We start from the raw sequence: 21,713 nt of genomic DNA, 5'->3' as shown, positions 1-21,713 counted from the left end.
GTAAATTGATCGTCTTTTCATATTTACTTTAAGCACAAAATAAACATGAATGAACATCAGAACATATTTTATTTCAACCACAGAAAGACGTCAATACACACAATTTTCAAGTTTAAGTCCACTGAAGTTAATCTGCTCTCCTGTCTGATTTGTTTGCGGAGAGACACGGTAGAATAGGATATTCAACAAAGTGCTTAACTTGGAGTGAACATCAAACAGTTGGAAGGTAATGTAATGGAGCTGATTTCATATTTGGTGCAAATCCATAAACAGTGTTTTTCAAAGGAATATAAGTGAAATTAAGCATTGCTTTTCACTGTGGAATCATTTTAATGCTATTGTATTGCATTTACCATTGCTCCTACCGTGCACTTCACTGTGTCATGAATTCTCTCCCACAGAGAAAAGTACAGAGAATAAGAAATGTATGTATTTATTTAGTTTATATTTATAGCATCATATAGAGCAGATCATAGAAGTTAAAATGAGCTCAGGTCTTCAGGAAGTGGCAGCCTCAGAGAAAGTGGATGTCTGAGAAGCAGTAACTGTATCAAATCCAGTGGCAGTTGAGAGGCAGTGGCAGTCTGATTTACAGGGACAGTCTCAGAGACAGCGGCAGTTTCTGATGCAATGACTGTCTCAGAGACAATGGTAGTCTGAGAGGCATTGGAGGTTGAGCAGCAGTGTAGTTTCTGATGCAGTGTCAGTCTGAGAGGCAGTGCTGGTCTACGAGGCAGTGTCAGGTTCAGAGGCAGTGTTAGTCTGATAGGCAATAGTGGTCTGAAAGCCTGTGTCAGTCTCAGAGACAGTGACAGTTTGAGAGGCAGTGTTATTTTGAGAGACAGTGACAGTTTGAGAGGCAGTGTTATTTTGAGAGGCAGTGCCTGTCTGAAAGGCAGCATCATTTTCAGGGGCATTGTCAGTCTGAGATGCAGTGTCATCTCAGAAGCAGTCCCAGTCTGAGAGACAGTAGCAGTTTGAGAGGCAGTGTTGGTCTCAAAGGCATTGCCAGTGTCAGAGACAGCGGCAGTCTTGGAGGCAATGGCAGTCTAAGTGGCATCAGCAGTCTCCGAAGCATCGGCAGTCTGAGAGGCATCGGCAGTCTCAGAAACATTGGCAGTCTCAGAGGCATCAGCAGTCTCAGAGGCATCAGCAGTCTCAGAGGCATCAGCAGTCTCAGAGGCATCAGCAGTCTCAGAGGCATCAGCAGTCTCAGAGGCATCAGCAGTCTCAGAGGCATCAACAGTCTCAGAGACATTGGCAGTCTCGGGAGCATCAGTAGTCTCAGAGACATCGGCAGTCTGAGAGGCATCAGTAGTCTCAGAGGCATCAGTAGTCTCAGAGTCATTGGCAGTCTCGGGAGCATCAGTAGTCTCAGAGGCATCTGTAGTCTCAGAGGCAGTGTCAATCTGAAAGACATTTTCGGTCTGAGAGGCAACGTCAGTCTCAGATACTGTGGCAAAAAAAGAAGAGGGCATACAGTATTATACTATTAAATCTACTTCATTTTATCTTTATAATGGTTACTGGGATTGAAAATATTTTTTTTTTTTTACATTTTGAATGCACATTGTTTTGAGTATAACTGATATTTTCTCCAATATTTTTTCAAGTATTTTTTTTTCTATTAAATTTAATTTATCAATTATAATAAAGTTTTTAGTGTATGTTCCTCAAGTTATTGTCCACTCTGTTATGATGACTACTGTGCATTCAAATGAAAGCTGGAAAATTTTAAATCCAGTTTTTAATCTGGATTGGGTTGGATTGGTATGGGTAATTAGGAAATAAGAAAAGTATAATTGCTTTCGTTTTTTAGGCCACTTTGAATAAAATAGTGCAAATTTGTAAATGCAAAATCAGAAGTCAAGAGTGGACAATGAGAGAAAATACATGCTGGTAATGAAATTCATTTACATTAATGTTGAAGAAGTAGTGATAATTCTGTCCACCCTGTTATGATTTTGTCCACATTGTTAAGAATTTCTTTAAAGATGATTTTTATATTGTCATAATAAATAAAATAAATACAATTCTGTGACAATGAACATTTATTGGACTGTCAGTAACAAATTAATTTAAAAAGTAAAAAATGTTTTTTTTTATTTTTTTTTTTATGAAAACAATTTTTTTTTTATAATAATATGATGATTTTTTATTGTGGTAGGGGTGGTTGTTGAAAAAAATAATGTACACAATGCCCATATTTTAACATCTTAAATCTTTTAAAAGGTTTTTTATTTTTTTGGCTTTAATAGGGTGGACATTTTTGGTCTTCCAGCACGGATTTCATAAATTTTGTTTACTTTTTTTTTTTTTTTTTTTTTACATTTATTTGAGTTTGACCAAAGCAATTTTTCAATTGTTTTGCCTCCTATCAAGATTACAAAAAAAAAAAAAAAGGTTTGATTTTCTACATTTCATGATAGCCAGAAGGCCATGAACCCCAGCAATGGCCTTACCTTGATTTGTTCTCCTCCAAATTCATTGTTTTAGGTGAATCTTTCTTCACCCTGGTGGAGTACCACCACAACAGCAGCAGACTAGTGGTGATCAGCATGATTTGGTATTTGCTGAGACCCGGATGGAGTCTTCAAGACGGACGTGTAGACAATTTTGCAGGTTGTGTGTGTCAGACTATTGAGTCAAACAGGCTGAATGTTGCTGACAAGCAGAGCGAATCTTGCAGTCATTCAACTGAGCAGACTGGGTTTTGCAGACAGAGAATTACACAGACTCTGAACATTCTAATGTTCTAATTATGATGTCACGCTTGACCGCTTCCACACTCAGGAAAAAAAGGTACAAAAGTTGTCACTGGAATGGAACTTTTTCAAAAGATGCACCTTTGTTAGTGAAGGCTGCTTATTGGTAGTATGTACTAGTATAGTATGTACTAGTACCTGTTAGTTCCTGAAGTGTACATATTAGTACTGAAAGTGTACCCACCTAAAAAGTATAAAATTGCATCTTTTAAAAAAGTACTTCCCAAGTGAAAGCTTTTGTACCTTTGTTTGCAGGGCCAAATGCCAACAGAAAACAAGTGGTGCTGATATAAATGGACTTCTAGCTCATGTAGTCCTCTGTTTCTCTGATAGTCAGTCTGATCTCCTTTATAATCTGCCCTCTCTTAATGCTAGTCTTGTCTGGTTTTAAAACAGTATTCAAACCAACACATCTGCATATTAAAGCATCATACATCTCTGACAGTCTCTTAAAATGCCTGATTTAGAGTTTTATGTTTGCATATGAAGGGAGATAATGATGATGTGTATTCATTCATTTTACAGAGATTTAAAAAATGTGTAAAAATGGGAAGTGAAACCAAAATCTTACAGATTCCTGTCACATCATTCGAGTGATTTAAACAGAATGGTTAAAGTTGGTCTTTTTCATGACATTTTCCTAAAAAAATATGGAATATGGATAATATGGATACCATTTTCCTAAAAAAATATATAAATGAAAATATTCGATTGCTGTATTAAATTTAGACCTGCTCACATTACATTGTATTTTATTTTTCACGATTCTGTTGAGTTTAGGAATGTAGTGGCCAATCAGAGGCCAGGTCCGATTAGTAATGCCTTGCGAATTCCCTCATCATAAGCAACAAGCTGCAGATGTGCGTCTGATAAAAGTAAGAGATTCATCACTTATTATAAGAGTTGAGTGCTTAAACACTGACTGTGCTCATTTACAGTGTTCTTTCACTGCATAATTCAGTCAAATAAAATTCATTTAGAATGATCGCAAAATTCAAGATTTGGGGATAGAAAATGTGTGTGTGTGTTTATATATATATATATATATATATATATATATATATATATATATATATACACACACACACATTTTAAATGTATATATTTATATAATTTTATATAGTTAATCAACATCACAAATGTGATGTGAGAACACTCAGTAATGTCAGCCGGGGCAAAACAAGACTTCGCAAAAACTCTTGTGTGTGGTGCTCAAATAGTGCTCCAGTAGAAAAATGAAGAGATTCACTAGATTCCACCTACTAGTCTTGAGACAGCAGGAAGTTTCAGCTACACAGAGAGGCCAGACTGAATGTCAAGCATCGTGCGTGCGGGAAGTTGCCTACTTGAGCAGCAACCACCGTATTTGCAGCGTTGCCTTAACGAACACAATGCTTGAGAGCTGCCAGTCTTGTACAGTAAGCCAAATGTTCTCCTGTGTGGCTTTCATAAAAGTCTCTCAGCATGATTTCAGCTGCCAGTTTTCACAAATGTATGCTTGGTGTAATAAAGCATTGCATGCAAATGTGTGGGAAAAATTGTGCAAAACTACTAGTATAAGTTTTAATTTTTTTATGATTAGGCAGTATATACCTATTAAAGCAACCAAGTTGAGTATGCAATTATTTTTCTAAACGCATTCTGCATGAAAACATTGCAGTTTTGTCTTAGTAGTTCCTAATATTTTTAACACATGATTGGGGAAGAAATAAACTCTGTTCTCGTCTATTCTATCATTTGTGTGTTATTTTCTATGCATGTTAGTGATTTTAGAGAGCAGCGTGTAAACGGGACTTTTATTTTGGTCTTGTGGTGTGATGTAATACTCCTGCGCTCCTGCATCTGTTGTGATTCGGATGAAGACAGGTTTGTGTTTTTAAGCATTTAAAGAGTCCAGTCTATCTTGTTGGTTTTACAATAACTGTAAAATTGAGTTAGATGTTTTGCATCCATTCGAACAGCAAATGTGCGTCTCATTTCGCTCCATATATCGTGCATCAGTTGATCATAAAGATGCATTCAGTCACTGGTCAGAAGAGATAACGGAGAAACGGAGCTAACGGAGCTTTTCCAAACTTTTCTCAGTTGAACCAGTGATTCGAATCAGCGCGCGCTCACGAGACCTGCTTCTCAAAATAGTGTAAATGCAGCGAGAACAACAAACGAGTGATGATGACAAATTTTACAATGCAACTATTATTAAATTATCTCATGAGAGTGTAATATAATGTAATCTCCAATCAGTACTAATTTTGAATAACAAATGTCTAAAAATGAAGGGTCTGTTTAATTTGTTATTAATATGCAACAGTAGTTTGAGTGTTTTTAATGGCCATGAACTATCACTCTGACTGACTCCCTCTGACTCCCTCATACTGTGTGTTGGGTGCTGATTTAGAGGGAGATTATTGTTTAGTTTTGGTTTTTTTTTTTTTTTTTTTTTTATTTTTGTTTTTTATTGTAATATTGTACAGAATAAGTGTAAAAAATTTAGATCATCTGAGATCCACGTGACAAACTATTATAAAGATGGAGTTTATTAAAGAGGAGAATGAAGACATGAAGATTGAAGAAACATTCAGAATCAAACGTGATGAGAGAAGATACTGAGGAACAAACAAAGATGATGTTTATTAAAGAGGAGAGTGAAGACATGAAGATTGAAGAAACATTCAGAGTCAAACATGAAGATACTGAGGAACAAACAGGTTGGTTTTTACTCATTTGATATTTACTCTCATATATGGTGAAGCTGGTGATTGCACAACTATGACCACTTCACCCAGCGGTTCTGTGTATCACTGAGCAACAACCTTAGCTACATAAACAATCGATAATATAGCATCAGAATGGTTTCATTTATTATGTATTTAGAGACATTAACTGTTAGTTATTTATTTATTGAGACCAAGCCCTTCCCCGTTTAATAAACACTTCTCATGTGGAGATAATGTTGATGTGTGCACGCATCTGTGTGGGAAGCCCTACAGTTTCCAAAGTGAGGAGGGAATATTACTGTAGTTATTAGTTTTCTGTTTCAGGTATAATTCTCTATGTCCATCAGTTTACACTGTACTATAATATTGATAAGTGATTTATATACAACAATCAAAATATACTTTTCAATGTTAAATCTCCTCAGTTTTTTCAGTAAGCCTAGATGTTGATAAGCCTTTTTAAAAACATAGGGTGGCATCTTCAACTCCACGCCCAACTCTGTAAGAAACTGCAAAGGATCCATAAATGCATCCCAAAATCCATAATATAACGTAAATGATGTCTCTTACTGAAATATGTAGTAGAAAACCCATGAAAGATTTGTTATTTAAAAAAAACACCTCATTTTATATGTATTTTGGACAATGGGGGGCGCCATTATTTTGATGACATAAGATAAGGGTGTAAGCATAGCCTTAAAGGGGTCATATGATGCAATTATTCTTTATAAAAGTTAAAGAGTCAACCACACGCCCTCCCAAAATGCCTCATTTAAACCACGCCCCCCACATCTCTACGTCACTATGTGGGAAGATCTGCATAACGTCGCCCAGATGTTCCATAAAGAAAGAATATATAACTTTTATTCTCTCTGTTGCCACCGGGCTTTCCATGTTGTGGAGATGCTGTGTTTCATTGTGAAGGAGAAACTACTTTGTTTGGCCTTCCAAAAGAGGACACAACTAGAAATCAGTGGTTAAAGGGTTAGTTCACCCAAAAATGAAAATTAGCCCATAAATGACTCGCCCTCAAGTCATCCTAGGTGTATATGACTTTCTTCTTTCAGACGAATCCAGTCGGAGTTATATTAAAAATTGTCTTTGATCTTTCAAGCTGTTTAATGCCACTCAGCGGGTGTTGCATGCATCGGTCCAAAAGTTGTTAAATAAAAAGCACCCATCCATATATATATATATATAAAAAAAAAAGTGTCTCACACAGCTCCGGGGGGTGAGCAAAGGCCTCCTGTAGCGAATTGATGTGTTTTTGAACACTGAACACATTGAAAAATGTCCATATTCAAAACAGAATCACTTTTATGTAGCTTGCGCTCACTGTTGTACACAGAAGCAGTTCCTGGCGGATGACGTATGAGGTCAGCGTGGTGAGTTTCGTGAAAACCAACGTTTGTTAATAGGAGCAAAGGAAGCAAAGTTTCCTTACTTTAGCAAAGGAAAACCAGTCTCCTCTTGGTTTATATCGAAGTCCTCCGACATTCTTCTTTACAAATCCTCGTTTTGTACTTCTAATTTGTGACCAGTGTTTTGTTTTGATCTCTCTCCTGCGCTTCCGCGTTCATCACTTCTGGCCGGTTCTATTTGCATGCGCCGTTCATCACTTCTGAGCGGCGCATGCGCAAAACTAACCTCCATACAGAACCGCTTTTGGATTGATGCATGTTGAAAGATCAAAGACAATTTTTAATATAACTCAGATTGGATTCGTCTAAAAGAAGAGAGTCATAGGATGACTTGAGGGTGAGTCATTTATAGACTAATTTTCATTTTTGGGTGAACTATCCATTTAAGGAGTTTATTGTGAAAACTGTTGAGAATGACACACTTGGCATTGCTTGAGGATCAGGCCATTATGGAAGCTTGTTTCCGCCAACAGGTAATTTTGAGGGGAAAAAAAAAAGTTCATTTAGAATACTCAACAATGTTAACAAATTCATGTACATATTAGGGTTGGGCCAATAGACGATAGACATCATGATGTTGAGCTGACATCTTGACGTGTATACGCAACCCCTTAAGGAAATAAATACGAGACAAAGTAAATAGCAGTTCATGGAAATGGCCATGATTTCCCAGAATGCAACAATGCAAAGTTAACATATTATATATTTTTTTCCCACTGTAGACCTGGTCCCACTGAAAGAGGAGAGACAAGAACTGAATGAAATGGAAGAGAAGGATCAGTGTGTGAAACTTAGTAATTTTGTAACTGGAAAAAAAACAACATAAAGACCGCAAAGACTTCCCTCACGAAAAAGAGTCCAGAAGACCAAATCTAACACCTGCCCTCAGTGTGAAAGGAGTTTTATACATAAACAATCTCTTAAGGCCCACATGAGAATTCACACTGGAGAAAAGCCTTTCACCTGCCCTCAGTGTGAAAAGAGTTTCAATCACAAAGGGAACCTTATGAACCATATGAAAATCCACACTGGAGAGAAACCTTTCGCCTGCCAACAGTGTGGAAAGAGCTTCAGACAAAAAAGGGAACCTTATGAACCATATGAGAATTCATACTGGAGAGAAACCTTTTGCCTGCCAACAGTGTGGAAAGACTTTTAGACAAAAATGGAACTTTATAAAACACATGAGAATTCACACTGGAGAAAAGCCATTCACATGTGATCAGTGTGGAAAGAGTTTCGCACATAAAGACACCTTAAATTCTCACATGAAAAATCACTCAGGAGAGAACAGCTATGTATGTCAGCAGTGTGGAAAGAGTTTGAGTTATAAAATAAGCTTTAAGACTCACATGAGAGTTCACACTGGAGAGAAGCCTTACGCATGCTCTCAGTGTGGAAAGAGTTTCGGATATAAACAATCCCTTGAGTCCCACATGAGAATTCACACTGGAGAGAAACCTTACGCATGTCAACAGTGTGGAAAGAGCTTCTCACGAAAAGGAGACCTTAAAGCTTCACACGGTCGTTCACACTGGAGAGAAGCCGTTCACATGTGATCAGTGTGGAAAGAGTTTCGGACGTAAAGTAAACCTTAATCAACATGTGAAGATGCACTTCTGGAAAGATTTAGTTTTAGAGTTTTAGATGTTTTCAGTATGAAATAATTTTCACAAACAGGAAAAACCTTATGCATCATGTTAGAACTAGAAAGAAGTGTGCCATCACTATCTAATATGATGAAAATTATAAACACAACACTTTTTTTTTTTTTTTGTCCTCATTTTCATGAGCTAAACTCAAAGATCTAATACTTTTTCTATGTACACAAGGCCTATTTCTTTCATATATTGTTCACAAATCTGTCTAAATCTGTGTTAGTGAGCACTTCTCCTTTGCAGTGATAATCCATTCACCTCACAGGTGTGGCATATCAAGATGCTGATTAGACAGCATGATTATTGCACAGGTGTGCCTTAGGCTGGCCACAATAAAGTCCACTTTAAAAATGTGCAGTTTTACTGTATTGGAGGGTCCGGGGGGACTGAAAACCAGTCAGTATCTGGTGTGACCACCATTTGCCTCACGCAGTGCAACACATCTCCTTCACATAGAGTTGATCAGGTTGTTGATTGTGGTCTGTGGAATGTTGGTCCACTCCTCTTCAATGGCTGTGTGAAGTTTCTGGATATCGGCAGGAACTGGAACACGCTGTCGTATACGCCAATCCAGAGCATCCCAAACATTCTCAATGGGTGACATGTCCGGTGAGTATGTTTTCAGCTTCCAGGAATTGTACAGATCCTTGCAGCATGGGGCCACATGAGGTGATGGTCGTGGATGAATGGCACAACAATGGGCCTCAGGATCTCATCACAGTATCTCTGTGCACCTGTATTAGTTGTCCATAACATACACCTGCCCATACCATAACCCCACTGCCACCATGGGCCACTCGATCCACAACGTTGACATCAGCAAACCACTCACCCACATGATGCCATACACGCTGCCTGCCATCTGCCCTGTACAGTGAAAAAAGGGATTCAACTGTGAAAAGAACACCTCTCCAAAGTACCAAATGCCATTGAATGTGAGCATTTGTCCACTCAAGTCGGTTACGACAACGAACTGCAGTCAGGTCAAGACCCCGATGAGGATAACGAGCATGCAGATGAGCTTCCCTGAGACAGTTTCTGACAGTTTGTGCAGAAATTCTTTGGTAATGCAAACCCGATTGTTGCAGCAGCTGTCGGGTGGCTGGTCTCAGACGATCTTGTAGGTGAAGATGCTGGATGTGGAGGTCCTGGGCTGGTGTGGTTACACGTGGTCTGTAGTTCTGAGGCCGGTTGGATGTACTGCCAAATTCTCTGAAACGCCTTTGGAGACAGCTTATGGTAGAGAAATGAACATTCAGTTCACGGGAAAAACGGCTCTGGTGGACATTCCTGCAGTCAGCATGCCAATTACACGCTCCCTCAAAACTTACAACATCTGTGACATTGTGTTGTGTGATAAAACTGCACATTTTAGAGTGGCCTTTTATTATGGCCAGCCTAAGGCACACCTGTGCAATAATCATGCTGTCTAATCAGCATCTTGATATGCCACACCTGTGAGGAGTGGATGGATTATCTCGGACTGCTCGGCAAAGGAGAAGTGCTCAATAACACAGATTTAGACAGATTTGTGAACAATATTTGAGAGAAATAGGCCTTTTGTGTACATAGAAAAAGTATTAGACCTTTGTTTTTGCCCCCATTTTTCATGAGCTGAACTAAAAAGTGTTGCGTTTATAATTTTGTTCAGTGTATGTTCACCCAAATGATAAATTAGTAATCTGAAAAACCATCATGTTAACACATCAATCAGTCTGACTAAGCTTGATCCAAATGAAATTTCGATTGTATTACTAATAATTTGATCAGTACATATTTCCAAAGACAGTGTTGGTGTTATTTTAACATTTTATGTTTATAAAATAGCACTGCTGGTGTTTATCTACATATTGGTGAGAGTGTTAAATCACTGTTAAAAATGTTTTTTTTTTTTAAGTAACTCAAACTGGTGTAAATAACTGCAACTCCTCCATGTACTCCATGTCCATTGTCTTGTGTATGATGCAAAATAAACCCAAAAGCTTAAGATTATTTTAATCAGTTTGTAAGAAATTATTACAGGGGATCATATGACATTGCCAAAACAAGACAGACATTTTTTTTCTGTATTTGGTGTAATGAAATGTGTTTGCGGTTTAAGTAAAAAACAACAACATTATTTTCCACATACTGTACGCATTAGCCTTTACGCTTTTTTTGATGAAATCTTGCAGACTTGCCTTACAGTGGCTGTGCATATATATATATATATATATATATATATATATATATATATATAATATATATATATATATATATATATATATATATATATATATATATATATATAATAATATATATATATATATATATATATATATATATATATATATATATATATATATGCACAAAATGTGTGAAAAGGTTTGAAGAAACATTCAGAGTCAAACATGAAGATACTGAGGAACAAACAAGTTGGTTTTCATTCTCAAAGCTGAACTTACTCATTTGAGCCTTATTTAAAATGTCCAGCTCTACAGAACGTACAAGTTAGACATTTGTTATTATGACATGACACACATTAAATTGGGAAAAATAATACAGAAGTCTGAGCAAAATAATACATTTGTGTAATATTAAAACCTAATATCAATTACTAAATTATAGAAATCATGTAAATTATATTCTGCAAGAGTGGGGAAAATTCAGACCATGTGACAAACAAGAAAACAGGCTTGTTCGAGATTAAATTGAAAAAAAAAAAAAAATTTCAATATAAGCAATAGGTTAACCAGGCATTTTCTTATTTTCTAATTTAATTAAAAAAAAAGTTATATCTATGTTTAATATTTTGTACTGTTGAAAATTCTTAAAAATCTTTCAAACGAAACTTAATTTAAAGGGGTCATATGATGCGATTTCAATTTTTCCTTTCTCTTTGGAGTGTTACATACGGAAGTTCTAAGCGGCCATGCATTATAATTTTTTTTCTTTTTGTTTTTCGTTTGCGACTTAATTTTCACCGTTATCTAGACATAACCGCCGAGATTCGTTTTTCTCGTTATAATGACTTAATTTTTTCTCTAGAATTTACAAAACTGCGCCAGCAAGTAGCACTATAGACCTGAATATAACTGATGGGGTGTTGTATACTATCCACTTTACTGTCTGTGGACCTTCCTGCATTGATGGCTATAATTTGTGCAGTCTTGTTTATTACTGACATTTAATTAATTCATAAATGTTAAATGCTTGTCAATATGAATATTTTGTTGTATTTAAGTTCCTGCTAGATGCATGAGTTTTGCTTATTCTGTTTTCATCAATAGCTGCTTATCAAAACCAAAGGTTGGCTTATCACTGTATTCTGTTTGCCTGTATATATAGTATATTTGGGCTTCTTTTATCATGATTATTTAATTTTTATTTTTAATTTAATGATTAGGTAGTTAATAAGCGAGGATGTTCTGTTTATCTACAGTGGGGCCGAGTTGCTTGATGTAGGCTGATGTGCTTCTGTTTCCTTATTACTAATCTTTATTGTTAATAACCATATTGATGAAAATGTGATGTATATGTAAAATCCATAGGCTAATTTAATTCAGTTTTTGTTCTGTAATGTTGTAATGGTTTTTCTACACACACATACATTACCGCACGTACACATGAGCGCTCTTTTCAAACAGAAGCTTATAACACACATGATATATGCCACATAATGACTACCTGGAGTTACAAATTATATATACTTTTCTTTCATATAAAGGGAAAATTAAAAGTGAGTTTAATCCAAGACAGCTCCTAATAGAAGTAGCGGTGTTGCCATTTAAACATGTTACATTACAAAAACCAAAGCGTTCATTGTACTGTCTCTGGAAAAATCAACAGTGATTGATCAGCCTTTATTTATATATACAGTATTGTAGAGCGTTAGTATTACCTAAGTGAAGCAAAAATTTGCTGAAGATATAGGCTACAGTAAAAGGCCTGCCATGGCTGTCCATAAGATGCCTGTCAAAAGTTGAGTTAGTTACTATAGCAACAGAGTAAAACTTTCGTAATGCGTTATAGCGAGAAAACAAACTTTCGTTATGTGGGAATAACGAAGAAAAATTAAGGAGTCGTTATAAGAAGAAAGAAAAAGCGAGAACTTACGTTATGTCGAGATACTTGAAGAAGAATTAAGTCGTTATAAGGGAGAAAACAAAAGGGAAAGGAAAGAAATTATAATGGATGGCGCTTAGAACGCTTTCCGTAGTACATGCTCTTGGTGAATAAAGAAGATCTGTAAAGTTGCAAAGACTAAAGTCTCAAATCCAAAGAGATATTCTTTATAAAAGTTGAGACTCCTCCACACCCAATCCAATCCACTTTATTTATATAGCACAATTTGAACAAACAGCAAGGTTACCAAAGTGCTTTACAGAGATAAAAATATAAAACAAGAAACAAACAACATAAATAAAATAGCATCAACAGTAACAGCGACAACGAAGACCACAACAGCTCTCATGGTGAGTCAAAAAAGCCAGGGGAATAAAAATGTTTTTAAACAAGATTTAAAAGTTTGGAGGGCGGGCTAACTTTAATATGCAGCGGTAAATCATTCCACAATTTGGGGAGCAACTGCTGAAAAAGAGCTGTTGCCTCTGGTCTTCAGCCTGGTCCTCAAGGCACATTCAGCGCAGCTGATCACCAGACCTCAGTGACCTTGGACTGGGTGTAAATGTGCAGGAGCTCTGAAATGTACTGAGGTGCCAACCCATTTAGCAACTTAAAAACAAACATTAAAATCTTCAAATGTATTCTAAAATATACAGGGAGCCAGTGGAGCGAGGCCAAAATAGGAGTAATGTGTTCATGTTTCCGGGTTCCTGTTAACAGACGAACAGCTGCATTTTGGACTAGCTCTAGGTGTGAAAGGGAAATTTGGTTCACGCCAATGTAAAGTGCATTACAGTAATCCAAATGGGTTGAAATAAAACGTCTCAGGTTACGAATGTAACCATGGTTCCCTGAGTAGGGAATGAGAAACTGCATCCTCTAGGGGTCGCTATGGGGAACACCTCGTGCGTGACCCGTGTCTGAAGCATACAATGAAAAAACACCAAAGAGTTGGCGGTGACAGCCTCTGGCGTCACTACGGTGTGACTATAAAACAGGCACCGGAAAACACGTCATTCACTTCTTCGTCCTGAAGCTTGTGTCCAAAGCATGGCAGGGGAGCTAGAGGATGCAGTGTCTCGTTCCTACTCTAGGGAACCATGGTTACATTCGTAACCTAGAGACGTTCCCTTTCAAGGGAACTTCGAACTTCGTCCTCTAGGGTCGCTATGGGGAACAGTATACCCACGCCGCCATGCTGAGGGGAGTGCAGGCCAAAATCATGGCGAACACTAGTACCAACTCTACCATTTCAATGGGAGTTGCCCCGGGGACGTTTAGACGGCTGTCTGTGACAATACCTCTACGGCCAAAGGCCTAAGCTACATACCTAACTTAATTGTTAGGGCCTCGGCCCGGTTGGTAGAAGCTAAAGGCTTGGAATCAGGAAAGATTACTTTAAAGGGATATGGCTAGGAACCTAGCATTTTATACTAAGTATTGCCTGTCACACAGGTGCTACCGCTTGCTTCCGCAAAAGCTTGCTGAAGGAGCTGTCTCAACAGATCTCCAGTAGCAACACACTGTTTAGATAGGTATCCGAGGATACATGGGTGGAGTGGCCCAAGATGAACGGGGCTTTTACCAATTCAAGAAAGGGCATCGAAGCAACCAAGCGTGAAGCCCTCACCATATAGGATTGTAGAAAGAGCGCGGAAGTACTATGCGTGCGAACTTACCACAGTGTGGATTTCAGAAAGTGTGCAAAGACTTCACATGCACACTTACCATAGCATGGATTTTCAAATACTGTTCTAAGGAAGGTCTATCGTGGCACTCTGATAGAGAAGCTCATAGATGGAATAGTGCATCTCAAAACAGTATGTTTGAGAGTCATCAACTCGATCTGTGGAAATAATGTTGGAGCTCTGGGGAAAAACAGTGAACTCAGTCTCATATGAGAGGAGAACTCCTGAATCCAGAGTAAGCGTGCATCATAGACCACCCTTCTTGGAAAAGGGGCGCTGCTAAACTACCACGAGAATCAGCCAATAGCCCCTCATAAGCGAATACACACTGGCTGAATGGAGCCCAAGGAACCAAGGTCTAATCATCTCAAGAAAGGGAACGAGGCGGTGCGCGTAGAACCCTTACCATACAGGATTTCAGAAAGTGCGCCAGAGTCTTGTGTGCACACTTACCAATACGTGGATTTTTAGAAAGTGCGAAAGTGTTCACGTGGCACACTGACCACCATGTGGTTTTCAGAAAGTACACAGAGCTTAGCGTGTACCTGTGAAGGTTCCTAAGCATCGCAGAGGCGCCTGAACCGCCGCGGGAGAGGCAGCTCCAAGCTACAAACCTCTGGCGAGGGAGCATCACCTGAGGCAGCATATACAAGAAGACTTCTGTAAACTACCACCTTCACTTCCGGCTGGCGGATGCGACAGCACCTAAGCGGCCAGGAGACCCCTCTGGGTGACCTGGCTGGACATCCATGAAATTCCCTGCAGTGCTGTGCCAGGCCTGATGATCAAGGAGGCTCCCACAGAAACCTGTGATCTCAGCCGCCTAATACCGGAACATGATGCCAGATGGCTGGTGCTGACGAGTGTTTAGTAAACACTGCTGGTGGTTATGTGTCTACTAATAAACTCTGAATTTCCTTTGCAGTGCTCAGTTACAATTTACACATAAGTATATACAGAAAGGGTTATTTTTATACTCCCACCCTCCTGCGCTGGAGCCCCGCTCAAGGCATACTCCTTTAATCGGGACCATCAGTAAGGTGGCTGCTATGAACATAGAACCAGCCAAAAAACATTATAGGTCCAGCATAGGAGACTGTTATGCGGTTAGAGGTTTTCCACCTAACCTCGATCAGGTGGAGAGATGGTGGTTACAGGGGAATTAGGAAGGGGAGGATAAAAGCAGAAGTAAAAAATCCTAAAGGGGAACGAGTAGATACCTCAGTATCACTCTGACTCAGACGAGAACGCTGCCTCGTCTGGATCACATCCCTGTGACCCACAATTCCTCTTAACCCTGCCTGCAGGTGGGGGAGGAGCGCGAGTCGCGAACACTAGCCTTCTGTGCCTCGTCTTTGATCCTCAGATCCAGACAGGCCAGGACCCTTATGTTGTTGGGGCTCAGACCTGGACCTTCGATGGCGCGAAGGATCTGGCTGCAGCGGAGTGTGCCTTCGTCTCCCGAACTTCGATCACCCGTCTCAAGCGGAAATACGAAAAAGTTCAGAAGAAGCGAAACTCCTGATCATCGAGAAGAAAGCCTTATCTTTCTTCCGGACGTCTGCTGTGGTTCATCCACAGAAGTCTCTCGCCACCACCACCATGGCCGCCATAGTCCTGCGCTTGGCAGAAGGCGGCCTGCTTGGTAGCCGGAGAGAGAGGCCTGTGGTGCGGTGCAGCTCGGCTACCTGATCAGGAAAAAAGGCCTTCGCTCTATCCAGGTCTCTACAGCAGATCAGTCTGATATGCTTGATGCATTTATTTTGTAATAAAAGCCACAGCCTGACCTGCTGCTGCGTATGCCTTGCCATTTTAAGGCGAGATGTATTTCTTGAAGGGGCTTAGATGGCAGGAGGAGGGAGGATTAGAGGATGTCTTCCCTGCAGAATGAAAGCTCTTTCTACAGGGGGCATCCTCTCATAGCGGCAGTTTTTCGGCGCTCTCGCCTCAATGGCGGCAAAAACTCTTATGCGGAAACCGGATGGATCTCGAAGAAAGAACGGCCTTTTCATTTCCTTTTCGATCTCTGTATGGAGATCAGGCAGAAATGGAAGGCTCACCTGAGCTGGAGGGGGCTATGGTCGGGAAAGATAACGCTCATCGAGTGCGATCCATAACCTCAACAGCTCTACATACACAGGGCAGGAGAATTGAGAAGGCTCAGCCTCAGCTTCTTCACCATCCTCAAATATCTCCTGATTTTCTCTGGGTAAAAAATCCAGCAGAGCACTAAACTCAGTATCAGAAAGTGTTAAAGATATAACATCATCCCCGAGGCTCTCTCTCATCGCCGCCATTATGGCCTTGGAAAGAATCCCTCATTAACCCATTCAGACAGAGCCACCTGGGAATTCTCCGCGAGCTCATTCTCCTCCGTGCCTCAGCTTGGCGGAGTCCTGAACATGGGGAAGCAGATGGCTGCCTTTTTTTCACCTCGGAAGAGAGGCGAACAAGAGCGGAGCTTTTTCATTGAAAAAGCGCGCTCACCCAATGCCGCCAGATTGCCTCCTCAAAAGACATGGCGTCGTGCTCTTTACCCAAACAAATGGCGTAAAGATGCGTGTGTGTCATCGGGTGTCAAATAAGCGCCGATACGGATGCACACGTGTCTAAGCGCTTGCTAGTAATCGCCATGATAGACAGAGAAATGGCCGGCTCTTACGGTTCTTTCAGATGCAGCTGTAAACAAAGCGGTCAGTTTTGGCCAGAATGGCGGTATTTCCGGTGCCTGTTTTATAGCTCGCGCGATGAAAGTGAATCAGAGGCTGTCGCCAGCAACTTCGTTAGTGTTTTCATTAGCCATGCTTCAGCAGACTGAGTCCACTACCGGTGTTCCCCATAAAGAGCCCTAGAGGGGCCTTGATCGAAGTTCCCTTGAAAGGGAAGCATGAATCACTTGCTCAAAAATATTAAAAGATAAAACAGATTTAATTTTGGCTAAAAGCCTCAATTGATAAAAACAAGATTTAACTACAATGTTTATCTACTTGTCAAGCTTAAATTCACTATCAATTTTAATACCTAAATTGGTCACTACTGGCTTTGCATATTGCTGCAGGGACCCAAGGGTTCACGAGTGGAATCCACAAACCGGCTGGGTCCAAACACAATGATATCAGTTTTTTCTTCATTTAAATGTAAAAAATTAAAAGACATCCAGGTTTTAATATCCTTGAGACATTCAAGTAACGAAGTCAGAGAACTGTTTTGCATCTCTTCTCAGTGGTAAATAGATTTGCGAGTCATCCGCATAAAAATGGTAGGAAATACCATGTCTTTTAAAAAATATTCCAAGAGGGAGAAGGTACAAGGAGAACATAAGTGGTCCAAGAACTGAGCCTTGAGGGACTCCACAGAGAAGGGGGGCGATAGATGATGTAGAGTCACCAAGTTTACAGAAAAAATATCGGTCAGATAAATCTGATCTGAACCACTGCAGGGCTGTATCTCGGATGCCTACACACAGCAGTGCTCTAGAAGCGAGAGATAAGAATGGGCGTGATCAATTGTGTCGAAAGCAGCAGTAAGGTCTAAAAAGCATAAGAGAATAACTTTGTCTCCACGGTCTGTAGTTAATAAAAAGATCATTAAAAATTCTTAAAGTGCAGTCTCTGTACTATGAAAAGCATTAAAACCAGATTGAAAAAGTTTCTAAAAATACCATTTGTATCTAAATGGGGTTGTAATTGTGTAAAACTATTTTTTTTCTAAGATTTTTGAGAAATAAAAAGGAAACTTTGAAATGGGTTGGTAGTTAACTAAAATAGTAGTGTCAGATTTTGGCTTTTTAATTATAGGTACAACAGTTGCCTCCTTGCAATCACGATGGGACAATTCCTGAAGTCAAACTGCTGTTAATAATTTTTTGGACATTTGGCCTATAGTGGTCAGACCTCCTTAAAAAAGGCAAGGGGGGACAGTAATCCGTAGGGCATACTGGGGATTAAGCTGTAGAATTAATTTATTGAGGAAAGAAAGCGACGGGCTCAAACTGGTCAAACATTGTTAAACAGGTCAGCAGCATTTCAGAGGGTCCGGATACAGGTGGGGAAATATGAGCTCTAATGGAGGCAATCTTGTCTAAAAAATAGTGTAAAAAATTCTCAACAGACTTCAGAAAAGCTTCTAAACAAGAGGATTGAAGGGGAATTGAATTTAAAATTGAATCAATACTTTTAAAAAGGACACGTGGTTTATTTAAATTTTGGACAATTTTTTCTTTTAGATATCTAGTTTTTTCAGCTTTTACCTTTTGATACCTTCTCCAGCTTTCCTTTAAAATTACATAAGAGACATGAAGCTTGTCTTTCTTCCTTCTCTGGCCAGAAGAAACCAGCAGTTAAATTCCAGGCTGCAGCAAAGTCAGATTGTGCAGAAGAATCATCTGTTTCCTGTGGTCTTGACTCGGTGGTCGTCTGAGACAAGGTCTTTACTGTCTCTGGGTCTCATCTAGTTGTCCTGGTCATACATTCGGGGCTGCTGAGGTTATCTCTAGGTGCTGATCCACCATCTGGGCTGGATACATACTGGATTTGGTGGCTTTCACGGTGACCTCGGAATAATAAAAGAAACAGATTAATATTAGCATAGATGCCATTCTTCCAACAATGTAGCAAGTACATTGTGTGTTACTGGAATTATTCCCAGTTCCAACTGTGCTAATTAATGCAGCCTAAAACTCCTTTAACAGATTTGAGTATTAGATTTTATTTTGATTGTTGTTTGTGTTTCTTTTGATTTGTTCTTTAATCTAAATTTAAACTGCAAGAGTGTGTGTCTGCCTCCCGAACAACGTTAGGTAGGTTATTCACGATTTTTGGTGCTAAATAGGAAAGATCATACGCCCGTAGTTGATTTTGTAATTCTAAATTATTATCAAATTGCCAGAGTTTTTCAGAATGCGAAGCGGGGCGTGGAGGACTATAATGCAATAAGAGCTCATTTAAATACTGAGGGTGCTAAACCACTCAGGGCTTTATAAGTAATAAAAGCAAGATTTTTGAAATCTATATGATGTTTAATAGGGAGCCAATGCAGTTTTTAGACCGGGCTAATATGCTTTAATATCTCAGGAGTAGCTAACATGTAAAAGCATGAAAAGTAGCCCTAGGACTGAGCAGCCTGAGGTACTCCATAATGCACGTAGTGATCGATGAGTGATACCTGCTTCATTCACTGCTACTAATTGATGGCTGTCATATAGCACACGATTTAAAACATGCTAATGTGCACTTTCATTAATGCCAACAAAGTGTTCTTGTAGTCTATGCAAAAAGAATGTTGTAAATAACAGCTACTTAGCGCAAGCATTAAGATCCACAGGCATTACTAGAGAGAGGGCTACAACCACGATCAGGATGATAAGAGTAGCTCATTTGTAACTTCTAAGGAGAGCAGTTCTAAAGTACCTATGATACGGTCTAAATCCTGACTGGAAATCCCTCACAGATACCATTTTTCTCTAAGAAGGAATATAATTGTGAGGATACTACCTTTTCTAGTATCTTGTACAGAAAAGGCAGATTCGAGGTATGTCTGTAATTAACTAGTTCTTTGGGGTTGTGTTTTTTTAATGAGAGGCTTAATAACAGCCAGTTTGAAGGTTTTGGGGACATATCCTAATGACAATAATAACAGGGTTGCCAACTTTGGGACTTTGGCTGGAGTGAGACTCTGTAAAAATTTCAGTTTGCGCTGCAAAAGCAGAGAAAATGTTTGATAACCCTAATTTTAAAACTCAATGTCAGTCCTTTACTTAGTATAAACCCTGATTTATGCCCAAAAAACCTGAATATAATGGAAACGCTTTTTCAAAATGTACAATTAATTTATGGATTGCACTATATATATATATATATATATATATACACTGTGTGCACAATTATTAAGCAATTGATGATTTAATGGAAACGCTTTTTCAAAATGTACAGTTTATTTACAATCTGGGCAACCTTTGATAATTTGGGGAATTTTAAAATGCCACTTGCCTGATTCTTGCGAAATTTGAAATGTATACTAAAAAAAAAAAAAATCTATATATTGATCAAAAGAAATGTATGAAATATTACTATCATTGGTGAGAATTTAATTTTTTTTTTGTCAGTTTTGTTACCTGACTCGTGTGGTGTAAAAAGTCTTTCACAGGGATACAGCACTCTTGAAATATCTAAGATATTGGGGCGTGATCACCGAACCATCAAACGTTTTGAAGCAAATAGTCAACAGGGTCGCAAGAAACGTGTTACTCGGTTACTTACGTAACCTCGGTTCCCTGAGAGATAAGGGAACGAGTATTGCGTTGCAAACGATATGAGAAAACTCCTTTTCTCGAGAAAATAACGGCCATGATATGTAAAGCAGAAGCAGCCTGGCCAGCGGCGGAGTGTGCAGGATCCGCGAGTGCGCGGCTTTGATGGGTGCGTGGCCACAAATGGGTGGCGACCGCTTCTTCCAGTGGCAGGAGCTTCACATATANTAAGAAAGGCTGAAACCCGACCACCTCTGAACAAGACACATAAGTTGAAATGTCAAGAATGGGTCAAGAAATATCTGAAGACGCGCCGTCAACAAATAGAGCGTTAACTGTACGTACACACCGCCGCCGACTTGAGCTGCAAAGAAACTCTGGCCGCTTTGTCAAAGACGCTTGTCAAAAAGTACGAGGAAGCTTGTTGCTTGGCCGCTCTGAATATTGAGTGTGTGCGCGCGGCCGGGGCTCGCTCTCTCTCTCTCTCTCTGCTCGTGCGCGCATGAAAATTTCATATTTTGGAACCAGTGTGGCGGATAGCCTTTTGAGATTTACTCGCCAAACGGAAAATCTATACCATTTCTTATTTTGGAACCAGTGTGGCGGCTTTCTTCAAGCAGTGGTACAGGAAAAAGTCTGCATCCTTCAAGAAGATTTCGATTTTTATGCAAGACAACGCTCCATCACATGCATCAAAGTACTCCACTGCGTAAAAAGTCTATTTTTATTGAGCAATTTAGCTAGCCCACATCATAACGCACGTCAGACAACATTTGAAACTATAGTTGAAGTCTGTAACTTAGTCTCGGCACACTGACTGATTAGGCAAGGCTACGTCTGTAGTGACAAGGCTCACCATTTTATTATTTGCTTAACTTGATTGTCTTCCTAAACTTTCAATGACATGGCCCCCTTCTTCACCTGACTTAAACCCTATTGAGAACTTTTGGGCCCTTCTTAAGCATGAAATTTACAGTGAAGGTAAACCGTACACCTCTCTGAACAGTGTCTGGGAGGCTGTGGTTGCAGCTGCACAAAAAGTTACCTGACTTAAACCCTATTGAGAACCGTATCAGGTGCAAGGTTTTCAGCCAATCAACGATCAGAGGATAC

General features: G+C 39.3%; 1 pseudogene; it reads left to right on the top strand.

The window, feature by feature from the left end:
- Nucleotides 1–5,343: 5,343 nt before the first annotated feature.
- Nucleotides 5,344–8,630, top strand: LOC122137161 (annotated as a pseudogene).
- Nucleotides 8,631–21,713: the final 13,083 nt, after the last annotated feature.

Source organism: Cyprinus carpio, chromosome B4, assembly GCF_018340385.1.
Source record: "Cyprinus carpio isolate SPL01 chromosome B4, ASM1834038v1, whole genome shotgun sequence".
Lineage (NCBI taxonomy): Eukaryota > Metazoa > Chordata > Actinopteri > Cypriniformes > Cyprinidae > Cyprinus > Cyprinus carpio.
Note: the sequence above shows the minus strand (reverse complement) of the source record. Positions and strands in the feature narration are given on the sequence as shown.